The following is a 24,589-nucleotide window of genomic DNA, read 5'->3' as shown; positions in this document are numbered from 1 at the left end:
AGGTTAAAATATCCATGTAGGACACTCTCCAGATTAAAACAGTCTCCATGAAGGGCTGAGATTGTGAAGACGACTCCTCCTTCAGGAAGTTGTTTCTCCATCAGTAGCAGAGGCATAATACCTAAACTGGTATTGCATGGCTTTCTATGCCTGTTCTTACAGGGGTGGAGTCACAGGCTCCATATATGGCAATCCGGCTCACGGGAATTTTGTCAATGCTGAGGCCGTCCCTAGCCTCCCAACAACAATTAGGGGAGCAAGTACTTCCATGACTGACTGATACATTAAAACAAAATTGACCAGATGTTGTCTGTCTGTTTCCCTCTGCCCTCACCCCACATGATGGGGTCTCCTACAGGGTTATATTAGTCTTAGTTCTGTCATAACTCCTGCAGGTTGCATAGCTTGAGTAGTGGAGAATGGAAAGACGAAGACAGACAGATGACTGCAGCACAGGGAGCTGCAGTTGTGCAGGAGGTAGGAAGCTCATTTACAGTACGTGGGCTCTGCTCTATAACTACCTGCTGTGGAAATAGGGTTCTTTTCCTTTTATCAGCCTGCTGCAATGGGCTGAACTTTCCCCTGGATAAATCAGTTGCAGAACAGCCATTTGCACCCTTGAAAATAGAAAATATTTCCAGCTGGATAGACCCTAAAATGAGTAAAAATGGCTGTCTTTTATTTACTGCCGCATTGTTAGACTACCCTAGTTCTGTACAATGTTCCCAGTAAGTTATGACAGATATTCCCTTTCATGTAGCAGAAATGTGCTAAGCTAAGCAGGCTCATGCTGGGTTAATACTGTGATTAATTACTTTCAAGGGACACGTGGGTGCTGCAAGAAGTGCTGTTGGTGATTCAGAAGGTGGTTGTCTGCCCTCTGAGTATTGGATCATTGCCCCGGCATGAATCGACAGTCTGAAACATTCTGATAGCCTCACAATAAAGGTGCTAAAATAATTATTTTTGTATTAAGAAAATCATTTTAAAATACACTTCAGAAGCATTTAACTTTCTGACACCAACTTCAAGGGAAACCTGGAAGCTGTCTAATAGAATGACTCCTGCCAGTTTGTATTTGGGTTCTGGGAGGTGCAGAGGGCACTCAGTCCGTTGAGCATGAAATTGCAGAACTCAGGGGAAGGCTCACTTTACCTGCTTAAAATCAGAATGAAATAAGTGTTGATATGACCTCACCAACTGAGACAAGACAATAGCCGTTTTCAGTTGCATCTATTAAAGCTTACTGTACAGGCTAGGGTACAGAGGTTAATTAATGTAAACAGAGAATAATATTGATCAGGTTTTATGTTTTTTCTGTGTAAAAGTTTAACAAAAATAAAGTTTCATTTTGGCATGCATGGAAAGCTAGGTAGAATTTGCATATTTTCACATGGTACAGCAGCTAACTCCTATTGAGATCATTGTGGGATTGTTGCTGTTTAAGCCTGGTGTCGAGTTTGTTTAGCCTGGAAATACTTGGCCTGAGGTAAAGAATCATTGGAGGTTTGCACATCTGCAGTTATAATTTAGTAATTTGTGTTTGCATGATGTATGACAAATTGACTAATGAGTGCCCTAAAGAGAAATGCCAGCCTGGCATTTCATAGGCAGTAATCTTATGGTAATACTCAGGTGTACTGTCTACCCTAAAGGACAGAAATTACTCCACTGCTCCATTACATTTTGTATTTCACTTAGGTTTGAAGTATATGTATAGTCTTTTTTCCAGGAGCTGCTTTTAGATGGAGTTCTGCTTTATGACAGAAGCTTGACTTTCTGCCAGAAAAGTTGGAAATGGAGGCAACTTAAAATAAATACTGATGGTATTTCTCTCTCTCTTTCTTTTTCTTTCTCTCTCTTTTATTTTTTTTTTTTTAAGGAAAGGCATATGTTCATATCCTAACTTGTCCCAATAGAGGGTCAATTACAACCAGTTGGCTGCAAATCCAATCCAAGAAAAATACTGAGTAAAGAAACTGCAGCAGTAGGTACCAAGGGCCTCTAGTACAGTCATTCACTCCCAGTACACGTGAAATGTGAACATAAAGCCTACGGGTAAGATATTTTTAGGTCTTGTGTTTCCCAAGATGTCCCAAAATGAATCCATACATTAAGCAGACATTTTTGCATAGTTAGGTATTTTCCTGGATAGCCTTTTAACTGTCCACAATGGTATGAGCTCTTTTATGTGAATCGTGAGAATAGAACAATATCTTATTTAGAAAAATCCGCCTGGCCAAGTGCTCACATAGAGGCACATGGTCTGCAACGTGTGTTTATAGGGCCGAAACATCTAACCTTTGGAGCCAAATTTAAAAAAATTAATGAATGAGAATGTATCCACAATGGTATACATGAATGGGATTAAATTTTATTTTTCCAGAAGTGGTCCATTTTCTGAATTTCTGGAATTCTGGAATTCTCAGAAAGGAAGACTGGCGTGTACACATTAGGATACACACATAAACACGTCCCCACCCATCACAATCTCCCTGTTATCTGAGGTCACACACTTAAATAGATCCAGTCCATATTCATCGGTTGTACAAACTGGGGGGGGAGGCAAAGGACTATATGCAAAATATGTTCTGGTTTTTTTAATATTGCACATGCACAGCCTGGCATCATGCTGATGTTACAGAGATGATTCTCCTTCTCCTTGTCTAACTTTTTGTGCCAGACCAGGTTCTCATATACACATTTTGTGTCAGATCTACCTTGCTGAAATGATGGTGAGAAGAATTGTAATACTCCAAGTCATCAAAGGTCAGCATCAGTAAATTGTGTGCCAGCATTTTTGTCAGACTGGCATTAAAACGATGGTCACAGGTCAGATAGAGTAGAACTTAGATCAGGTCAAGCAGGCTGGACACAGATCAGCAGTATCTCTCCATACATAACATTCACACCTGAACTTTGCCTACTCTTTTAATAAACTGTCATACAGACCAGTTGCGGGAGTAGAGAGAGAAGTTTCACCTCTCTTTTGCTGGGAAAAACTGAAAATGAATTTTTTTGATAAGCTAACAGCATGTCATTTTGATAAGATAAAAGAGTTTCATTTTGACTTGTATTTAGATTATTTTTTTCAATGTTTATATTATCATGACGGTAATATATTATTATGTTAAATATGATATATAGTATTATATGCAAAAACACATCAAAAGAACAATAAGGTCCCAAAGTACAGCCCTCAAAAATTAAGAAATTACAGAATTAAGACTGCCTGGGCAACGTTAATTGGGCCCCTAGGTGCTTATGCATGGTCTTTCATTACATGAACACATGCGTTGCCCAGGAAGTCCTATCTCTGTGGGGATTGGGCATGTGCAGTCCAGTCAAATGTAGGAGCTGTGAAGAGATGGCCTATGCTCATTTGCTCGGTGGAGATGGCCCATGCACAGACTGGTCAGCACTAGGAGCTGTGAGGACCTAACCTTCAGAAATTTTAGCTGTTAATTTCTAGTAAGTCTCTACTGAGTGTGTAAATGCAATTTTTTAAAGGCTTATAGCTTGGAAAAATTCAGGTGAATTTTCACAGAGACAGCACAAGGCACATTCCTGACACAAATGATACCTTCCTCCCTATTTCAAGTCCATGTTCTAAATCACAGGTGTGTTGTGGTTAGAGTGTTATATTGAAAAACAATGTATTTTTCCATAACCACATTCTCTGTTTTGGCTGAAATTTTCCAAAAGTATACAACCTGAGGCAGATACCCAGAATGGAAAATTTCAGCCCAAATGGTTGAAGTTTGGCACAGTTATAAGCAACTCAAAACAAGGTCTTATAATGGGTAACCTTAATAACAGGTGGTGCTACCAGCCCCACTATAGTATATTGTACTGTATTTAACATTTTGAAACAAAATGAATTGAAATGATAAAGTCAAAATGAAATGTTTTTGCCTTGTTGAAACAAAATTATTCAATGTTATCAAAATATAATGATACAATGATCCCAAATTGAATTTTTTTAGAATTTTAGTTTTGTGGAAAATTTGAAACTTTGGTTTTTGTTATGATTTGAAATTCAATTTTTTTCCAAAATGTCAAATTTTCCACAGAATGAAAATGCCGGTTTCCAATAACATCTCAAACAAACACACAGAAAGAATCCTCCCCTTCTAAAAATTCAGTGGTATCAGTAGCAGGTTTATGCTGTGTTAAAAATTAGCTCTTGATCCTCTAGCTCTGACTTGAGCCTCTCTGACTGATTGGGCCTCCCTTTTTTGCCAGTACTTTGGAGGAAAGAGCTAAAATTCAGAGGGATCTTGATACATTAGAGAACTGGGATATAGGCAACAAAATGGAATTCAACAAAGACAGATGCTAGCCTTAAGTAATAAAAACCAAATGCACAAATACAGAATAGGGAAAAACTGGCTAGGCAGCAGCACTACTGAGAAGGATCTGGGAGTTGTGGTGGATCACAACCTCAACATGAGTCAGAATGTGATGCTGTTGCAAAAAAAGCATATGCAATTGTAGGTTGCATTAACAGAGGCATAGCACACAAGTCACAGGAGGTGATAGTATCGCTCTGCTTGGCACTGATTAGGCCTCAGATGGAGAACTGTGTCCAATTTTGGTCACCAATGTACAGAAAGGATGTAGAGAAACTGGAAAGGACCAGAGGTGAGCAACAAAGATGATCAAAAGGGTGGAATACAAGCCATATGAGCAAAGGCTGAAGGAACTGAGTATGTTTACTTTGGAAAAGAGGAGATTAAGGGGGGATATGATAGGGGTCTTCAGATACTTGAAAGGTTGCCATTAAAAAGATGGAGAAAAGTTGTTCTCTCTTGCTACGGGGCAGGACAAGAAGCAATGGGTTCAAACTAGGAAAAACAGCTTTAGATTAAATCTCAGGAAAAACTTTCTGTAAGAACGGTAGGACAGTGGAGCAGATTGCCTCAGGAGGTTGTGGAAGCTTCTTCACTGGAGGTTTTCAAAAGGAGGCTGGATAGCCATCTGTCTTGGATGATTTAGACACAACAAATCCTGCATCTTGCCTGGGGACTAGACGAATGACCCTTGTAGTCCCTTCTAACCCTATGGTTCTATGTGGTTTATTAAACTTAAGCTTTTGGGCATCAGCTCTCTGAGGTCAGTGGGCAGAGCTACCTTCCTGGGAGGTGGCCATCATTGAAGAAGCCACAGTGTGACCTCTGACCCTGACTGTGGCCATTTGGTTATAATAAGGCCTCTCTTTGTAGAAATGTTGGGGAGTGGGGGGTTGTGCTCCTCTGCTATTGCTTCTGTTCCTGACTTTCTTCATGCGGGTTGCCTTGGGTCCCACAGCAGAAGGTTCTTATCTAACATCTACAGCACCATTGAGATACAGAGCACTTTACATACAAATGATGAGAAGCTCATCCTGAGTACTGTAATTTTCAGCCTAAATAAGAGAGAGATGACAGCAAGGCTGACAGTTATCTGAAAGTGGATGAAATAGCTTGGGAGGGTGAGGGTTTAAATAGTGAAAGATGATGCGATGTATATGAAACAAGATGTATATCTTGTTTTTTAAACTTAAAAATTTAGGGACAATGTTTGAATTTAAGACCTGGGTGCAGATAGGCCATATAATGGTATCTGAAAAGTGAGGAGAATTGAAGTTGCAGACACACTGGCACAAAGAGGATGTTCAAGTACATGGGATTGCATGATTGGAAAAAGGAGGATCATCAGGAGAGCTGAACTTGCAAAGTGTAGGGCATGGGCTGTAGATAGGAAACTCCGATTGTCTCCAGGGTCTGCGATCATCTTATAAAACAGTTATTACTAACAATAAACACGATGCTTTGAAACTATAGAGGGGCTTCTTCAAAACCATAGATTTCCTGAAACACATCTTTTATTGAAATATATTTGAATTTTTGTTTTTGTTGTTCCTTTCATGATCCACACTGTTAAATTAAATTTGAAAATGATCCAAAAGAAGGATAAAACCATCTGTGTCACTTTCTAATATATTATGACTATTATTCAAAGTGGTGGTGTGTACATAACTGGCTCAGAGTTCTATAACATCCAGTGTCAGGTTAGAATGTAGCACATCTTCCCCTTCCTAAAGATAAGCAACATCTTGCAAGTTAAAAACAAATTGGAGATGTTGGATTGGGTTTGTTGAGCTGATAGGAATCTAGCAAATTCAGTTTATTTCTTGCAGCAAAATCAATATTTTACTAATTGTGGATAGAGGTATATTCCGACCTTCCGACTAAAGAATTTTGTTATTGTTATGGTTGATATGACTGACTCATATATTTGTCAGACATGTCTCTTTTTTTCATTGCCCCTTTTTGAAACATTTTTTATTTTATTTTGGTAAGTTGGTGCTTCCTGGACAAACCAAGTGTGCAGTAACTATGCCATTCAGAATAGACTTTGGACCAATTCTAAGGCTGTCAGTCACTTGCATTGTTTCATGTTGCATTACTACTTGATGTTCAGTAACCAATAATGAACAATTAGATAGGTATTTTTTCAGATTTAGTTGCATGCCAGTGTTCTTGTCTTCTGTTCTAATTTCACACAGAGTATTGCAAAGACAGGTCCATTTCTCCTTTTGCCAGGATCTTGGAATTTGTAACACTGCTCATTTTAACTATGAGTTGCTAGAAGACCAGCTGCATGTCACCATGTAAGAGGAGTGAGGCCTCTAACTGTGGAGTTGTTTTGTCCTTTTCAGCCTAAGGTACCAATGTATGCTAAGAGCTTTCCTTTAAGGATAATATTAGATAATTCCAATTTGTTATATTTCGCCTCAGTGAAAAGACAGCTGATTTATAGAGTGCTAGGAATAAGGTTTCTTCCTTTTGGGTGGCACATGACCTCTTCTTGTAAGAACTTAGCCCTGGTCTACACTGGTGGGGGATCGATCTAAGTGTATGTCTACGCTATGAAATTAGGTTGATATTATGATTTTTAGAAATCGATTTTATACAGTCGATTGCGTATGTCCACACTAAGCGCATTAAGTCGGCGGAGTGCGTCCTCACTACCGTGGCTAGCATCGACTTACGGAACGGTGCACTGTGGGTAGCTATCCCACAGTTCCTGCAGTCTCCACCACCCATTGGAATTCTAGGTTAAGCTCCCAATGCCTGATGGGGCAAAAACATTGTCGCGGATGGTTTTGGGTATATGTCACCAGTCACCCCTCCCTCCGTGAAAGCAACAGCTGACAATCGTTTCACGCCTTTTTTCCATGTGGATGCCGTACTGCTTTCAGCAGATGGTGCAGTAGGACTGCTAACAGTTGTCATCCACTGCTTCCGCTGCAACTCTGCTCTGCTGCTATTGTCTCAATAGCGAATTTCTCCATGTTGTCTGTAATGGGCTCCCAGGTACATGTGTTCTTCTTCGGGAAATGTGTGCGGTGCTAACCATCGTCATCCACTGCTTCCGCTGCAACTCTGCTCTGCTGCTCTCATGAATCCACCTCGCAGGTCCTCTCGTCGTTCTATATAAATATCTATTCTCGTGGCATCCATCATCAGCCACCACTTCCGCTGCAACTCTGCTCTCCTGCAGGGGCCATACCATGGCAAGCATGGAGCCCGCTCAAATCACTGTGGCAGTTATGAGCATTGTAAACACCTCACGCATTATCCTGCAGTATGTGCAGAAGCAGAACCTGCAAAAGCAGGCGAGGAGGCGACGGCAGCGCGGTGATGAGAATGATGAGGATATGGACACAGACTTCTCTCAAAGCATGGGCCCTGGCAATTTGGACATCCTGGTGGCAATGGGGCAGGCTTTTGCTGTGGAACGCCGATTCTGGGCCCGGTAAACAAGCACAGACTGGTGGGACCACATAGCATTGTAGGTCTGGGATGATTCCCAGTGGCTGCAAAACTTTTGCATGCGTAAGGGCACTTTCATGGAACTTTGTGACTTGCTTTCCCCTGCCCTGAAGCGCAAGAATACCAAGATGAGAGCAGCCCTCACAGTTCACAAGCGAGTGGCAATAGCCCTGTGGAAGCTTGCAACGCCAGACAGCTACCGGTCAGTCGGGAATCAATTTGGAGTGTGCAAATCTATTGTGGGGGCTGCTGTGATCCAAGTAACCAATGCCATCACTGAGCTGCTGCTATCAAGGGTAGTGACTCTGGGAAATGTGCAGGTCATAGTGGATGGCTTTGCTGCAATGGGATTCCCTAACTGTGGTGGGGCGATAGATGGAATGCATATCCCTATCTTGGGACTGGATCACCTTGGCAGCCAGTATGTAAACCGCAAGGGGTACTTTTCAGTGGTGCTGCAAGCACTGGTGGATCACAAGGGACGTTTCACCAACATCAATGTGGGATGGCCGGGAAAGGTTCATGACGCTCGCATCTTCAGGAACTCTGGTCTGTTTCAACAGCTGCAGGAAGGGACTTACTTCCCAGACCAGAAAATAACTGTTGGGGATGTTGAAATGCCTATAGTTATCCTTGGGGACCCAGCCTACCCCTTAATGCCATGGCCCATGAAGCCATACATAGGCAGCCTGGACAAGGAGCTGTTCAACTATAGGCTGAGCAAGTGCAGAATGGTGGTAGAATGTGCATTTGGATGGTTAAAAGTGCGCTGGCGCAGTTTACTGACTCAGTTAGACCTCAGAGAAACCAATGTTCCCATTGTTATTACCGCTTCCTGTGTGCTCCACAATCTCTGTGAGAGTAAGAGGGAGACGTTTATGGCAGGGTGGGAGGTTAAGGCAAATCGCCGGGCCGCTGATTAAGCGCATCCAGACACCAGGGGGATTAGAAGAGCACATCAGGGCATGCTGCGCATCAGAGAAGCTTTGAAAACCAGTTTAATGACTGGCCAGGCTATGGTGTGACAGTTCTGTTTGTTTCTCCTTGATGAAAACCCACCCCCTTGGTTCACTCTACTGGCCTGTAAGCCACCCACCCTCCCCCCTTCGATCACCGCTTGCAGAGGCAATAAAGTCATTGTTGTTTCAAAATCATGCATTCTTTATTAATTCATCACACAAATAGGGGGATAACTGCCAAGGTAGCCTGGGAGGGGGTGGGGGAGGAGGGAAGCACGGGGTGGGGTGGTGGAGGAGGGAAGGACAGGGCCACACTGCACTTCAGAACTTATTGAATGCCAGCCTTCTGGTGCTTGGCAGTCCTCTGAGATGGAGTGGTTGGGTGCCTGGAGGACCCCCCCACCCCGCATTCTTGGGGTCTGGGTGAGGAAGCTATGGAACCTGGGGAGGAGGGCGGGCGGTTACACAGGGGCTGCAGTAGCGGTCTGTGCTCCTGCTGCCCTCCTGCAGCTCCACCAGACGCCAGAGCATATCAGTGTGATCCCCCAGTAGCCCCAGCATTGCATCCTGCCTCCTCTCATCATGCTGCCGCCACCTCTCGTCTTGCTCCCTCAACCTCTCATCTTGCTCGTCCCTCCTGTCCTCGCATTCATTTTCTGCTTTCCTGGACTCTGCCATTGTCTGCCTCCACACATTCTGCTGAGCTCTTTCAGTGCAGGAGGACTGCATGAGCTCAGAGAACATTTCATTGCGAGTGCGTTTTTTTCGCCTTCTTATCTGTGCTAGCCTCTAGGACGGAGATGATAGGGGGAGCATTGAAACATTTACAGCTGAGGGAGGAAAAAAGGGAGAGTAGTATTTAAAAAGACACATTTTAGAGAACAATGGGTAGACTCTTTCACGATGAACCAAACTGTTAACATTACATAGCACATGTGCTTTTGGTACAAGATCGCATTTTGCCTCTTATATTGAAGGCCTGTAGGTTTGGTGTGAGAGATCATACACTCGGAGCCAGGCAACAGAATTTGGCTTGCAGGCAGCCATGGTAAGCCACAATCTTTTGGCTTCTTCAACCTTCATAACATGTGGGAATGGTTTCGAACAGCAGCACCCTCCTTTCCCATACCAAGCACCCATTGGGTTGGCCATTTAAAAGGAGGGGCTGTGGTTTTCGGGTTAATGTGCAGCACAAACCCAACTAACCGCTCCCCCCAGCTAATTCTCTGGGATGATTGCTTCACCCCTCCTCCCACTGCTTGACTAGTGTCAGGGAAGATCCCTGCCAGCCAAAGCGTGAATGGGCCCTCCCCAACCCTTCCCTATATGGCTAAAAGTGGGGATGATTTCTTTTCAGCCACAGGCAAACTGCCCAGCAGGAACGGCCGCCTCTGAATGTCCCCTTAATGATGTCCCTAGAGAATTTCTGCTCCATCCCCACACACATTAACAGATTTTTCCAGTAGCTGTATTGGCCACGAATGCATCCCAAGTCTTCAGGGCAAATTAATCATTAAAAAACACTTGCTTTTAAATCATGTATTATATTTACAAAGATACACTCACAGAGGTGCCTTCTCTGGCTTCATGGTCCAGGAACCCGCCTTGGAAGGGTTGTGAGGGTATTGGCTCCAGGGTGATAAACAGTTCCTGGCTGTTGGGGAGAATGGGTTTCTCTGCTTGCCTGTTGTGTACTATCCTCCTCTTCCTCCTCCTCCTCATCTTCCTCGTCCCCAAAATCCTCATCCGTGTTGCATGAGACTCCCCCCAAGCAGGGGTCCACGGACAGGGGTGGGGTAATGGTAGGGGCACCCCCTAGAATTGCATGCAGCTCATCACAGAAGCAGCATGTCTGGGGCTCTGACCTGGCACGGCCGTTTGCCTCTTTGGTTTTTGGTAGGCTTGCCTGAGCTCCTTAATTTTCATGCAGCACTGCTGCAGGTCCCTGTTATAGCCTCTGTCCATCATGCCTTTGGAGATTTTTTCAAATATATTGGCATTTTGTCTTTTGGAACGGAATTCTGATAGCACGGATTCATCTCCCCATATAGCGATCAGATCCAGTACCTCCCATTCAGTCCATGCTGGAGCTCTTTTACGATTCTGGGACTGCATGGTCACCTGTGCTGATGAGCTCTTCATGGTTACCTCTGCTGATGAGCTCGCCACGCTGGCCAAACAGGAAATAAAATTCAAAAGTTCCAGGTGCTTTTCCTGTGTACCTGGCTAGTGCATCTGAGTTGAAAGTGCTGTCCAGAGCAGTCACAATGGAGCACTCTGCGATAGCTCCCAGAAGCCAATAACATTGAATTGCATCCATGCTACCCCAAATTCGACTCAGCGATGTTGATTTCTGCGCTAATCCCCTCGTCGAGGAGGAGTACAGAAATTGATTGTAAGAGCCCTTTAAGTCAACAAAAATGGCTTAGTCATGTGGACGGGTGCAGGGTTAAATTGATCTAATGCTGCTAAATTCGACCTAAACTCATAGTGTAGACCAGGGCTATGTTACGCAATTTCAGCTACGTGAATAACGTAGCTGAAGTTGATGTACTTAGATCAACTTACCATGGTGTCTTCACTGCAGTGAGTCGACTGCTGCCACTCCCCCATCAACTCTGCCTGAGCCTCTCACGGCGCTGGAGTACAAGAGTTGACGGGAGAGCACTCGGGGGTCGATTTATCATATCTAGAATAGACGTTATAAATCAATCCCCGCTGGATTGATTGCTGCCTGCCGATCCGGTGGATAGTGAAGACATACCCTTAGTTTGTAAAGAAGGCAGTCATTGCTATCCAATTTACATATCAGTGTACTATCTGATGAAATGTGGGACCTTACTTATAACTTCTATATGTCTTTCAAACTAGATACTCTAAATGGAGCTCAATCAGAGAGGACTTGTGTAAGAGAATAGTTCATTTTATTGAAATAGATTATTTACTTTTATATATATTGTCCAAGGAAGAACCAAAATGGAAAAAGTTTGTAACATACACAGAGGTGAGAGTAAGCCGGTACACCCCAGGACAGTGTACCAGGAAGCAGCAGAGGCAAATTATATGGGCTCATGGCTCCAGCAATATTGAGGGCCCAGGGGCCCGGCTCCACCAGTGTTCAGGGCCGGGTATCCCCCCTGGTCCCACCTGCTGCCCCCCCATGCCTCCCCCGAGTGTCTCCTGACCCCCCCCCCCACCTTGCTGCCCCCCACGCACCTCCCTGGGTCTCAGAGCAGAGTGTCCCTGTCTCTCCCCTGCAGCTCCATGCTGCCTCCCTGCATGAACTGCAGCCACGGGGTCCTAGTGCCTCCCAGCCACTAGTGGCAGGACAGGCTGCCCTTACCCTGCCCTTCCCCCTCAGACTCTTTCATTTTGCGGCTGGACCCTTCACCAGTACAGCCGCCCCCCTGTCCGCAGTCTCCACTCCTGCCCCACGCTGGGCAAGGGGAAGCCCCATCCCCCACCCCCAATGAGGCTACAGTGAGGGGCAGCAGCAGGGGACGAGGTGCACATGTGATGGCAGCCCACTTCTTCCCCCCCTCCCCTGGCCATGGCATCCACCACAGGGGAGGCAAGGGAGATTCCTGGACCTGAGAGGGGCCTTAGGAGCATGTGCAGTGACAGTGGTGGGGATGAGTGTGCTGCCGGGGTGGAGAGGGGGGCCCCTACCCTAGAGTTCACTGCTGCTGGCAGGGAGAGGGCTGGGGGGAGTCCTCCTCTCTGGCTCCAGTCCTCGGGCAGCCTGCCTGCACCCCAAACTCATCCCCAGCCCTGCCCCACCCCAGAGCCCATACTCCCAGCCAGAGCCCTCATCCCCCCACACCCCAACCCTCTGTCCTAGGCCTGAGCCTCTCTGACACTGCAAACCCCTCATCCTCAGCCACACTCCAAATCCATCCCCAGCCTCATCCCACAGCTTTCACCCCTGCACCCCTTCCCATCCCCAAACTCCCTCCCAGAAGCTGCACCCCCTCTGTTGACACCCCCCACATCCCCAAACTCCCTCCCAGAACCTGCACCCCCTCTGTCAACACCCCTTCACATCCCCAAACTCCCAGAGCCTGCACCCCTTCTGCACCCCAATCCCCTGCCACAGTCCAGGGCCTGCACCCCAGACCTCCCCCACCCAAGCTTCCTCCCAGAGCCTGGGCAAAGTGTGGGGTGGAGTTTGGGTGGGGGCAGAGTTTGGGAAGGGGCAGGTTCTGGGCACCACCAAAATTTCTACAAACCTGCCACCCCTGCCGGCAAGAGCCGGTGCGCCGTACCAGGGCAGACCAGCTTCCCCAGGCAGCAATTTAAAGGGCCTGGGGCTCCCAGAAGTGGCTGGAGCCCAGGGCCCTTTAAATTGCTGCCAGAGCCCCACTGGCGGAGTCCTGGGGTAGTGGCGGCGGGGCTCCGGCTGCTATTTAAAGGGTCCGGAACTCCCACTGTCTCTACCACCCTGGGCCCTTTAAGTAGCTGCTGGAGCCCCACCGCTGCTACCCCAAGGCTCTGGCAGCAGGGCTCCAGGGACGATTTAAAGGGCCCTGGAGGGTAGTGGCAGCCAGAGCCCTGGACCCTGCTGCTGGACCCCCGGGACTCCATCAGCAATTTAAAGGGCCCGGGGTCCTGCTGCAGTAGTGGCAGCTAAAGCCCCAGGCCCTTTAAATCGCCCCTGGGCCCCAGGGCTCCCAGCCACCTCTGCAGCTGGGAGCTCAGGGGGTGATTTAAAGGGCCTGGGGCTCTCAGCTGCTGCTACCAAAGCCCTAGCCCCAGGCCTTTAAATCCTGATTTAAAGAGCCCAGGGATTTAAAGGCCCCGCCTCTTCCGGTAGAGGCCCCGCCCACTCAGGACTCCGGAGTACCGGCAAGTCCTTTAAGTTACTTTCACCCCTGAACATACACAACTCTCCCAGCACTCTTTCCTAGTGAGTTAAATCATTCCTGGCTTTGATTTAGCCTAATCTGGCTGTTGAGCATTTAACAATGAAGATATTGTTTAGGAAGGTTACAAGAACCCCTGAAGAGAGTTGTTTCTTCTGAATACCTTTCAAATAGACTTAGTATATGTGGCCTGTCTTTTGGGAAAGGGCAGCTTGTTATGGATAGCAGGTAAATATTGCTTTACTGGTTTAGCAGATTTCTAAATAAGGTTAGGTTTCAGAGTAGCAGCCGTGTTAGTCTGTATTCGCAAAAGGAAAAGGAGTACTTGTGGCACCTTAGAGACTAAGAATGCATCCGATGCAGTGAGCTGTAGCTCACGAAAGCTTATGCTCAAATAAATTTGTTAGTCTCTAAGGTGCCACAAGTACTCCTAAATAAGGTTGTTATTCAAACACGTTTGCTTCTACTGTATGTTTGAAAATAAGTCTTTGGGAACGCAGTACAATAGAAATATCCAATTTGAGCTCATGAATAATTAAACCGATTCATGAATAAACTCTTACAAAAGATTGAAGTCTATTTATGTTGTCATAATAGTTATTTGCAAGTATTCTGATGATCACTTGTATTCAGGCAGAAACAAATATTCATGAATCTCAAGCGTAGGTACTGGAACTAGGGGTGCTGCTGCACCTCCTGGCTTGAAGTGGTTTCCATTATATGCAGGATTTATAATTTGGTTCAATGGCTCTCACCACCCCGACTATAAAAATTATTCCAGCACCCTGATCTCAAGTTTATAGCATTTGTTAATCTGATGCACTATTTGCTATTCTTATTTCAGTGTTGTTATTCATTATCTTCCCATTGAAAAGTTTGACATCCAATCGGGAGCAGAATATATAGCACATGACCAACCACACACTATGAATTGAGAATGGCAAATAACGTATTTAAAGGGAACAATTCCCAAGAACCCATAATTAGAAAACTATTTGTCTAAACTATTATGTGAATAATGATCAATATCTAATTAATTGTCAGAAACCTGGAATAGTTTGTTAATGATTTGCAAACCAAAACAGTCTAAATTCATTGAAGTTTTGATTTGATGAACACTGTTCAATAACAATATGGAGTAAAATTGACAGTCAATGGGACTTAGGCTCTCAAGTGCCTAAACCACTTTGAAAATGGGATTTATGCTCTTAAATCACATAGGTGCTCTTAAAAAGAAAAGGAGTACTTGTGGCACCTTAGAGACTAACCAATTTATTTGAGCATAAGCTTTCTGAGTGCTCTTGAAAATTGTATTCTACAGCTAGAACTATTTGTTTCTCTATTTTATCCTTATTTATTAAAAAGTAATATTATTTAAAGATTGTTGTGTATCAACAAGTGTCTCAGTTATTTCCTACCTTAAGCATAGGCAAACCTATATCTCAGGTACCATTGTTTCTGTGATAACTGTTGACAAATTACTTTTTATTGGCTCCTGTTGTATATGGTGTTATTTTTATTCTACCATAATTACATATATGCATGTTGATCTATATATACTATGGGTTTGACTACTATGTTTCCCTAGCATAATGACAGGTTTCAGAGTAACAGCCGTGTTAGTCTGTATCTGCAAAAAGAAAAGGAGTACTTGTGGCACCTTAGAGACTAACCAATTTATTTGAGCATAAGCTTTCGTGAGCTACAGCTCACTTCATCGGATGCATAAAGCTTATGCTCAAATAAATTGGTTAGTCTCTAAGGTGCCACAAGTCCTCCTTTTCTTTTTATGTTTCCCTAGTCTAACATCTAAAATGCATTATACCATGTCATTTTTGATTGTTTATTCAATGGAGTTCCCATACATCATATAATGAAGAATTTAATGAGACTTTAATAGAATCTCAGGGTTTTTTTGCTATGTGATGTGTTGAGAACAAACTGAGTTTAAGCTATATGGATTTAAATACCGTCCAATATAGTAAAGCTTATGAAGAAATCTTAAGCCTTTATTTCCTTACAGCATTGCCCATCGCATTAGGAACTCAAAACATGTTCAAACATTTCAGGATTAGTTTCTTAAATCTCTACGTAGACTCTGTGTTGGACTTTCATTGTGAGAAAAGTATATCTCATGTTTACAGTGTAGTCTTCCTGGACTATAGTCCCTTATGTGGTCCTGTATGATTAATAATCGTATGTGTGAAACAGCATGGAAAATCATAATGAAAATAGATGTAATTCAGTTCCACCGAAATGCTTCACTGGAACCTCCTGAATCAGGCAGAAAGGAAAGGCCTCAAGCAATTTTACGTGCCAGACTGTAACCCACTAACCTTTCTTTGTCCTTGTGGGTTTCAGAGCCCAAACATCTATGCTGCAATTTTTAGCCACGCAGCCCAAGCCCTGTGAGCCCAAGTCAGCAGATCTGGGCAAGCCAGAGCCGTACTGCAGGTCTTCTATTGCAGTGTAGCCATAGCCTGAGGCTTTTGACCGGGGAATAGGACTCCCCAGAGACAGCATCTTCAAACTACCTTGTCTCAGCAGGTGTTTCCTTTGGAGCTGCTGCTCCTTCAGGTTCCAATATAGAGACTGCGCATCAGGAGGAAGTTATTGCTGTCTTTCCTGAGAATTGAAAGGTCAAAGCTAGGAGTCTTCTCTGGAAACCCATTTAACTCCAAATGCATATCTTGATTATTGAGTTTCCCAAGTCTGGGTTTTGGGTTTCCCAAGTCTGATTCTCTCCCCACAACGCCCCAGTCCTATGATGGGTGCTTCAGGGTGAGCCCTCACCTAGGAATGAACAACCTGAGAAAATGGATGCTTGAGATAATCAGGAAAGGATATTCAATAGAATTCACTCATTGTCCCAGGGACAAGTTTGTCTTTTCACCAAAGTAAATTAAAGTAAACCAACGCTATCGGTGAGAACTTTGTAGCATCAAAAGATGAAAGGTGCAGTAATCCAGCTCTTGCGCATTGGAATGACAGAACCGGTTCTGTGGCAAGAGAGAGATTTTGGAAAGAGTTCTTCGCAGAATAATGGCATGCATCCCATTTTATATCTCAGATCTCTGAGCAAGTCCCTAAGATCATCAATATTCCAGGTGAAAATACTGAAATGCATTATTGCAGCTTTATCTTCCCAAAACTTCAGAATATGAAAATAAAACTTCTGGAGATCTACTGAAGATACAATAGAGGAGAGTCATCTAGAGATCCCTTAGCTTTTGCTACAAGAAACATTTTCAATATAGAGTACTTCCTTTGTGGACTCATAACTTCTCCACGGGTATTCACAAATGCCATATCATCCCTCCCTTCAGGTGAATAGGATACATATCTACACTGGACAATCTGATCTTCTCAATCTGTTATATGGGGCCCAGCAGCTATTGCTAAAAGCTTTCAGAAATATGGCTTTGAACAAACAAGTGGAAGCCCTCACAAAACTCCAGCATCTAAGGTATTGCCCATGACGATCTTTGTTTCAGAAGAGAGATGGAAGAAGATAGTGTCTGACTGGCCAAACATTAGCACATTCCCCAATGATAAAATCTCTCACTCAGCTCCTGGGCTAGCTGTTCTCATGTGTGAGTACTCGGGACAATTCTTGCTTTGCTTCCAGACAGCAATCGTAGCAAATCAGTATATAAAGGTCCTGTTCAGATAAGTCTGTATGACAACCTCTTGGTGAATTCATTCTTAATATTATATAACAGCTACCTGGTGTTCAGTCCAGGGAAGCTGGTCTTAGGCAGAATATGTCTCACATGCATTCTGTATTAAGGTTAAGTTTGAGCATGCTCCAAGAACAAAGTGATCCCTGACAGAGCTTACACACTGAGTGAAAGAAGTGCTATAGAAGGAGTGCCTTACTCATGGTTACTTCATATATGTTAGAAATTGTTGGGAACTGATATTTTCAGGTTCTGCACAATGATAAACTCTCTGTTGAACTGAAATATTAATACAGGTCTTGATGCCATTTTATATCCAGAGAAAAACAATTTATACCTTGAAATTTAATTTTTTACAAAATTGGACTCACTCAAATCATAGCAATAGGATAAGTATATGAATATGGCGGAGTACATAACAATGCAGGGTTTGTAATGATTTTATACTAACTTCATTATCTGTAGCAGACCATTCTTTAGTCAGATCTTGGTCTCATGAGTATCCTTTTTTGGGTTTCTGCTGATTTTTGAACAGTTTAAACTTTTAAATTAAAACATTTATTTGGCCACATAAACTCAGATGTCTGATTATTGAATTTACAACCATATTAATTAGTGTACAGTCTAGTATTTAATTCTATTCTATTCTTTATTTTCAGTTCAGCCACAATAGTAGGATGTCCAATCCAGCTGTTAGTTTTCATTCTACTATAGTATCCTTAATCAGATGGTTGTGGGAGCATATTTTCAAGTGTTACAGGTGTAAACTCTGTAATCAAAATTTTGTGTCAAGGATTCATGCTATTCTTTAGTTACCAGACTTGGAGAGGAGAGGGGTTATGGAACCAGATGGGACTTCTTACATGGCTAGACACATTCATCATGTGCTCTTATTGCATTGGCTTTTTATTTTGCTTCATCATCTCTGATTTGCTTATAGGCCTTAGACTCATGACATTCTTCAAACACAAATTTTTCTGAACTTAAGGTTCTGCATATGGTCCAGTTCTTTCTACCCCCTTTTGTGGCTCCCAAGGTTAACAAAAAAAATGAACAATCTTTGGCCAGTTTAAACTGAACTGAAATTATGGAATTGTGTTTTAGTGTCTGGTATATCATGAATGTTTTGGTAAATTATTGCTTGGAAACAGTAACTGTGGTGAGAGATCCTACCTGCAATCAACAATTTAAATTATCTTTTGGCATCTGTGTGCAAGTGTAAACATGGCTATTTCTTCATTCTAAATATATTATACTTGTGTAATGGCATACTGAAGTCCCCATACAACCAATATTTTCTATTTATGTGAATGGTCAGATAGTAGAGATTAAAACTAGTTGGAGAATGTTAAGTATTTTCTTTGTAATTTTTTTGAAATAAAGATTTGTCATTTTCTTCTTTTTTGTATAATTTCTGTGTTTTTAAAGAAAAATATTTTTTTTCAATTTTTGGTTGTTTTGAAAACTGAAAATATTTGGTTTCTGGTTTTCTTCCTTTTGCAAAAAATGGAAAAATTCAAAATAAATAAATCAAAATTAAAGTAATTCTACAAAAAAAAAATTGTTTCCCAAAAATGACCATTCTTAATTGAAAAAGTTTTTTGATCAAAATATTTAGACCAATTCAAAGAGCGTTGCTTTACCTACTGTATACATCCACTAGACAGTGCTTCCAACTTTAACACAGTTTTTTAGGGCTGACAAGAACATGGTTGCACAATAGCAGAAATAAGGAAGCTGAGCAAACAATGGCACCAGTATTCATCCTGGCTAGTTTTCATTCCCTTTAGAAGGATCAGTGACATCTGCTTCACAGTTTGAAATCCCCAGCTGAGGCCCTTCAGATTAATGACGACAGGGAAGATCAAGGATATATACCAGCATTTCTTGTAGATCGTAGGGAGGTGCAAATCAAATGTACAATTTGCCAAATACTGCAAATATCGGCAATGTTTGTCCATCAGCATGTGTGTGAATTCACATGGTAATATGTTTCACTTGCCCATGGTGCTGCCAGCAGCCGCTACTCTGCCTGTCCCCTTCCTGCCAGAATACAACTTCAGATAACTGGAGGAGGAGGGTCCACATATAGAAAGATATTTTGAGCAGGGTTTTGTATGTTCAGACTGATTCCAAATTGGATAATATTAGGATTGGAATCAGACTGTAACCCGAGCATTAGAACTACTAATTCCAAATATCACCTAGAGTACCCCATTTCCTCATCAACAATAATATATAGCATATTATCAGTATCTTGTATATTATATTTTTCCATGCTCTTCCAGTATAGTCTCTTGTGACTAAGGAAATGCCATGTGAGCAGCGTGAACAGGAAGCATTAACACTACATATTGTGCTAAAAGCCAAAGAAACAGAAAATTGTCTTTCTGCAATCTGTTGGAAGCTGTTTTGAGAGAAAAAACGAGAGCTCGGGATCAAGGTAATAAATAGAAAAAGGGAAAAGCTTTAGAAATTTGTTGAATGAGTAAAAGCAGAGTGCCATTTCATAATATGGAAGTCTCAGTGCAGCACTCCATAATACCAAAATAATACTAAATTTCATTTGTTATTGCTTGCCTTCTTTCTATACACTGGGAATCATCAGTTTATTGCTTAATACTTAATGAGACTCTTAAAGAAAGACTATGTGAATTTGTTGAAATCAATTATTTTTGTCTGCCTATTGTTAACAATGTACACATATCTATTGATCTCCATTCCCAGAATCTTATTCTCAAAGATACATTTCAAACTTCCCTACAGGACAAAAGGTCATTATTGATAGTGTGATAGCAATAATCATCTACAGATGTGATTCCTTTAAATAGAGTTTTGTCATTTTGGCATTCTATGTAAGCAAGAGTATAGAATCATAGACTTTAAGGTCAGAAGGGACCATTATGATCATCTAGTCTGACCTCCTGCACAACGCAGGCCACGGAATCTCACCCACCGACTCCTGTAACAAACCCCTAACTTATGTCTGAGCTACTGAAGTCCTCAAATTGTGGTTTAAAGACTTCAAGGTGCAGAGAATCTTCCAGAAAGTGACCCGTGTCCAACGCAGCAGAGGAAGGAGAAAAAAACCCAGGGCCTCTGCCAATCTGCCCTGGGGGAAAATTCCTTCCCGACTCCAAATATGGCGATTAGCTAAATCCTGAGCATGTGGGCAAGACTCACCAGCCAGACACCCAGGAAAGAATTCTCTGTAGTAACTCAGATCCCACCCCATCTAACATCCCATCATAGGCCCTTGAGCATATCTACCGCTAGTAGTCAAAGATCAATTAATTGCCAAAATTAGGCTATCCCATCATATCATCTCCTCCATAAACTTATCAAGCTTTGTCCTGAAGCCAGATATGTCGTTTGCCCCCACTGCTTCCCTTGGAAGGCTGTTCCAGAACTTCACTCCTCTGATGGTTAGAAACCTTTGTCTAATTTCAAGTCTAAACTTCCTGATGGCCAGTTTATATCCATTTGTTCTTGTGTCCACATTGGTACTGAGCTTAAATAATTCTTCTCCCTCCATGGTATTTATCCCTCTGATATATTTATAGATAGCAATCATATCTCAGCCTTCTTTTAGTTAGGCTAAACAAACCAAGATAGGTTTCCATTCCTCAGATCATCTTAGTAGCCCTTCTCTGTACCTGTTCCAGTTTGAATTCATCCTTCTTAAACATGGGAGACCAGAACTGCACACAATATTCCAGTTGAGGTCTCACCAGTGCCTTGTATAATGGTACTAACACCTCCTTATTTCTACTAGAAATACCTCGCCTGATGCATCCCAAGGCCAGATTAGCCTTTTTGACGGCCATATCACATTGGTGGCTCATAGTCATCCTGTGATTGACCAATACTCCGAGGTCTTTCCTCTCCTCCTCTGTTACTTTCCAGTAATGCGTCCCCAGTTTATAACAGAAATTCTTGTTATTAATCCCTAAATGCATGACCTTGCACTGTTCACTATTAAATTTCATCCTATTACTAGTACTCCAGTTTACAAGGTCATCCAGATCTTCCTGTATGATATCCCGGTCCTTCTCTGTATTGGCAATACCTCCCAGCTTTGTGTCATCTGCAAACATTATTAACACATTCCCGCTTTTTGTGCCAAGGTCAGTAATAAAAAGATTAAATAAAATTGGTCCCAAAACCAATCCCTGAAGAACTCCACTAGTAACCTCCTTCCAGTCTGACACCTTTCAGTGTGACCCACTGTAGTCTCCCCTTTAACCAGATCCTTATCTACCTTTCAATTTTCATATTGACCCCATCTTTTCCAATTTAGCTAATAATTCTCCATGTGGAACCATATCAAATGCCTTAGTGAAATCGAGATAAATTAGATCTACTGTGTTCCCTTTGTCTAAAAACTCTGTTACCTTCTCAAAGAAGGAGATCAGGTTGGTTTGACACGATCTACCTTTTGTAAAACCATGTTGTATTTTGTCCCAATTACCATTGACCTCAATGTCCTTAACTATTTTCTCCTTCAAAAATTTTTCCAAGACCTTGCATACTACAGATGTCAAACTAACAGGCCTGTAGTTACCTGGATCACTTTTTTTTCCTTTCTTAAAAATAGGAACTATGTTAGCAATTCTCCAGTCATACGGTACAACCCTGAGTTTACAGATTCATTAAAAATTCTTGCTAACAGGCTTGCAATTTCATGTGCCAGTTCTTTTAATATTCTTGGATGAAGATTATCCGGGCCCCCCAATGTAGTCCCATTAAGCTGTTTGAGTTTGGCTTCTACCTCAGATGTGGTAATATCTACCTCCATATCCTCATTCCCATTTGTCATCCTACCATTATCCCAAAGCTCCTCATTAGCCTCGTTAAAGACTGAGGCAAAGTATTTGTTTAGATATTGGGCCATGCCTAGATTATCCTTAACCTCCACTCCATACTCTGTGTTAAGCGGTCCCACTTCTTCTTTCTTTGTTTTCTTCTTATTTATATGGCTATAGAACCTTTTACTATTGCTTTTAATTCCCTTTGCAAGGTCCAACTCTAATTGGCTTTTGGTCTTTCTCACTTTATCCCTACATGTTCTGACCTCAGGAAGGTAGCTTTCCTTGCTAATCCCTCCCATCTTCCACTCCTTGTAGGCCTTCTGTTTTTTCTTAATCACCTCTCTGAGATGCTTGCTCATCCAGCTTGGTTTACAACTCCTGCCTATGAATTTTTCCCCCTTTCTTGGGATTCAGGCTTCTGCAACTTTGACTTGAAGTAATTCCAAACCTCCTCTGCCTTTAGATCCACAAATTCAATTCACTTCCCAAACTAAGTTCCTTAATTTTTTAAAGTTAGCCTTTTTGAAATCAAAAACCCTAGACACAGATTTATTTTTCAGAGTAGCAGCCATGTTAGTCTGTATTCGCAAAAAGAAAAGGAGTACTTGTGGCACCTTAGAGACTAACCAATTTATTTGAGCATAAACTTTCGTGAGCTACAGCTCACTTCATCGGATGCATACTGTGGAAAGTGTAGAAGATCTTTTTATACACACAAAGCATGAAAAAATACCTCCTCCCACCCCACTCTCCTGCTGATAATAGCTTATCTAAAGTGATCACTCTCCTTACAATGTGTATGATAATCAAGTTGGGCCATTTCCAGCACAAATCCAGGTTTTCTCCCCACCCCACCCCACCCCCACAAATCCACTCTCCTGCTGGTAATAGCTTATCTAAAGTGACCACTCTCCTTACAATGTGTATGATAATCAAGGTGGGCCATTTCCAGCACAAATCCAGGGTTTAACAAGAACGTCGGGGGGGGGGGAGGGGTAGGAAAAAACAAGGGGAAATGGGGAAGGGTAACCTATTTCCCCTTGTTTTTTCCTACCCCCTCCCCCCCCAGACGTTCTTGTTAAACCCTGGATTTGTGCTGGAAATGGCCCACCTTGATTATCATACACATTGTAAGGAGAGTGATCACTTTAGATAAGTTATTACCAGCAGGAGAGAGGGGTGGGAGGAGGTATTTTTTCATGCTTTGTGTGTATATAAAAAGATCTTCTACACTTTCCACAGTATGCATCCGATGAGGTGAGCTGTAGCTCACGAAAGCTTATGCTCAAATAAATTGGTTAGATTTATTTTTGTTTATCCTTCCATTTAGTTTGAACTGAATTAGCTCATGGTCCTTTGAACCAAGGTTGTCCCATACAATCATTTCTTCTATGAGGTCCTCACTGTTCATCAAAACCAAATCTAAAATGGCATCCTCTCTTGTCGGTTCAGCAATTACTTGGTGAAGGAATCCATCAGCTATCGTATCCAGGAAAATCTGAGCTCTATTATTATTACTAGCACTTGTCCTCCAGTCTATATCTGGGAACTTAAAGTCTCCAATGATCACACAATTCCCATTAGTATTTACTTCTTTAAAAACATTAAAGAGGTCTCTATCCATATCCACATGGGATCCCGGCCGTCTATAGCACACCCCAAGCACTGTCCCAGGGCAGGCTCTAGTAGCTTTCTTCCCCAATGTGATTTTTGCTCACACAGACTCTGTCTTATCCATTCCATCACTTCTTATTTCTTTACAGTCTACCTCATCATTGATATACAATGCTACTCCACCACCTTTGCCTTTATTTCTGTCTTTCCTAAACAGCACATACCGTTCAATACCCGTACTCCAGTTGTGACAACTATTCCACCATGTTTCTGTTATCCCTATAATATCTGGTTTCACTTCCTGCACCAGGAGCTCTAGTTCCTCCGTTTTATTATCTTGGCTCCTTGCGTTCGTGTACAAACTAATATCTTCTGGCACAAAAAGTGTCACTTTTTTGTCACTTATTCCCTTTTGAAACTGGTAAAATTCCTTGTTACTGGGCAGATTGCAAGGTTAACAGGTAAGTGGAAGTGTTGTGGCTAGATCTATTAGGTGGGAAGATGTGTTTTATGGAACTAAGAGTGCCCCTCACTTGCCTTTGTGGCCTGAATATTCATCCATTGATGGAAATATAAATGTAATATACATATGTAATATTGTGTCTAGTTGTTTGGTTTATGGTATTAGTTCAACAATTACAGGTAAACATTATATCATAAGGAAATAATGTTTAAGTACTTACTTTTTAAATGTCTGAAAACTTGTGCAAAGTGTATGAGTATAAAAAGTATTTAAAAACTCTCTACATTCAGTAAACTAGTACAATTATTGTATGCATTAGCCAAGGTTTGCTCTCTTTCCCCCATAATTACATAATAAAATACTGAAGATACCATTCATAT

At 42.4% G+C, this 24,589-nt stretch overlaps 1 protein-coding gene across 7 annotated transcripts in view; it reads left to right on the top strand.

Annotated features, from left to right (window-relative positions):
• SLC25A21 (solute carrier family 25 member 21) overlaps positions 1-24,589 on the top strand; it is a 396,583-nt gene that overhangs the window by 137,786 nt on the left and 234,208 nt on the right. Inside the window, exon 2 of one of the 7 annotated variants that reach the window (XM_073349080.1) lies at positions 823-948. The exons of the other annotated variants lie outside the window; for them this stretch is intronic. The gene's annotated coding sequence lies outside the window, so the exon portion shown is untranslated. The remainder of the gene's footprint in view (positions 1-822; positions 949-24,589) is intronic. 7 annotated transcript variants of the gene reach the window in all.

The sequence above is a fragment of the Lepidochelys kempii genome, chromosome 6, assembly GCF_965140265.1.
Source record: "Lepidochelys kempii isolate rLepKem1 chromosome 6, rLepKem1.hap2, whole genome shotgun sequence".
Taxonomy (NCBI): Eukaryota; Metazoa; Chordata; order Testudines; family Cheloniidae; genus Lepidochelys; species Lepidochelys kempii.
Note: the sequence above shows the minus strand (reverse complement) of the source record. Positions and strands in the feature narration are given on the sequence as shown.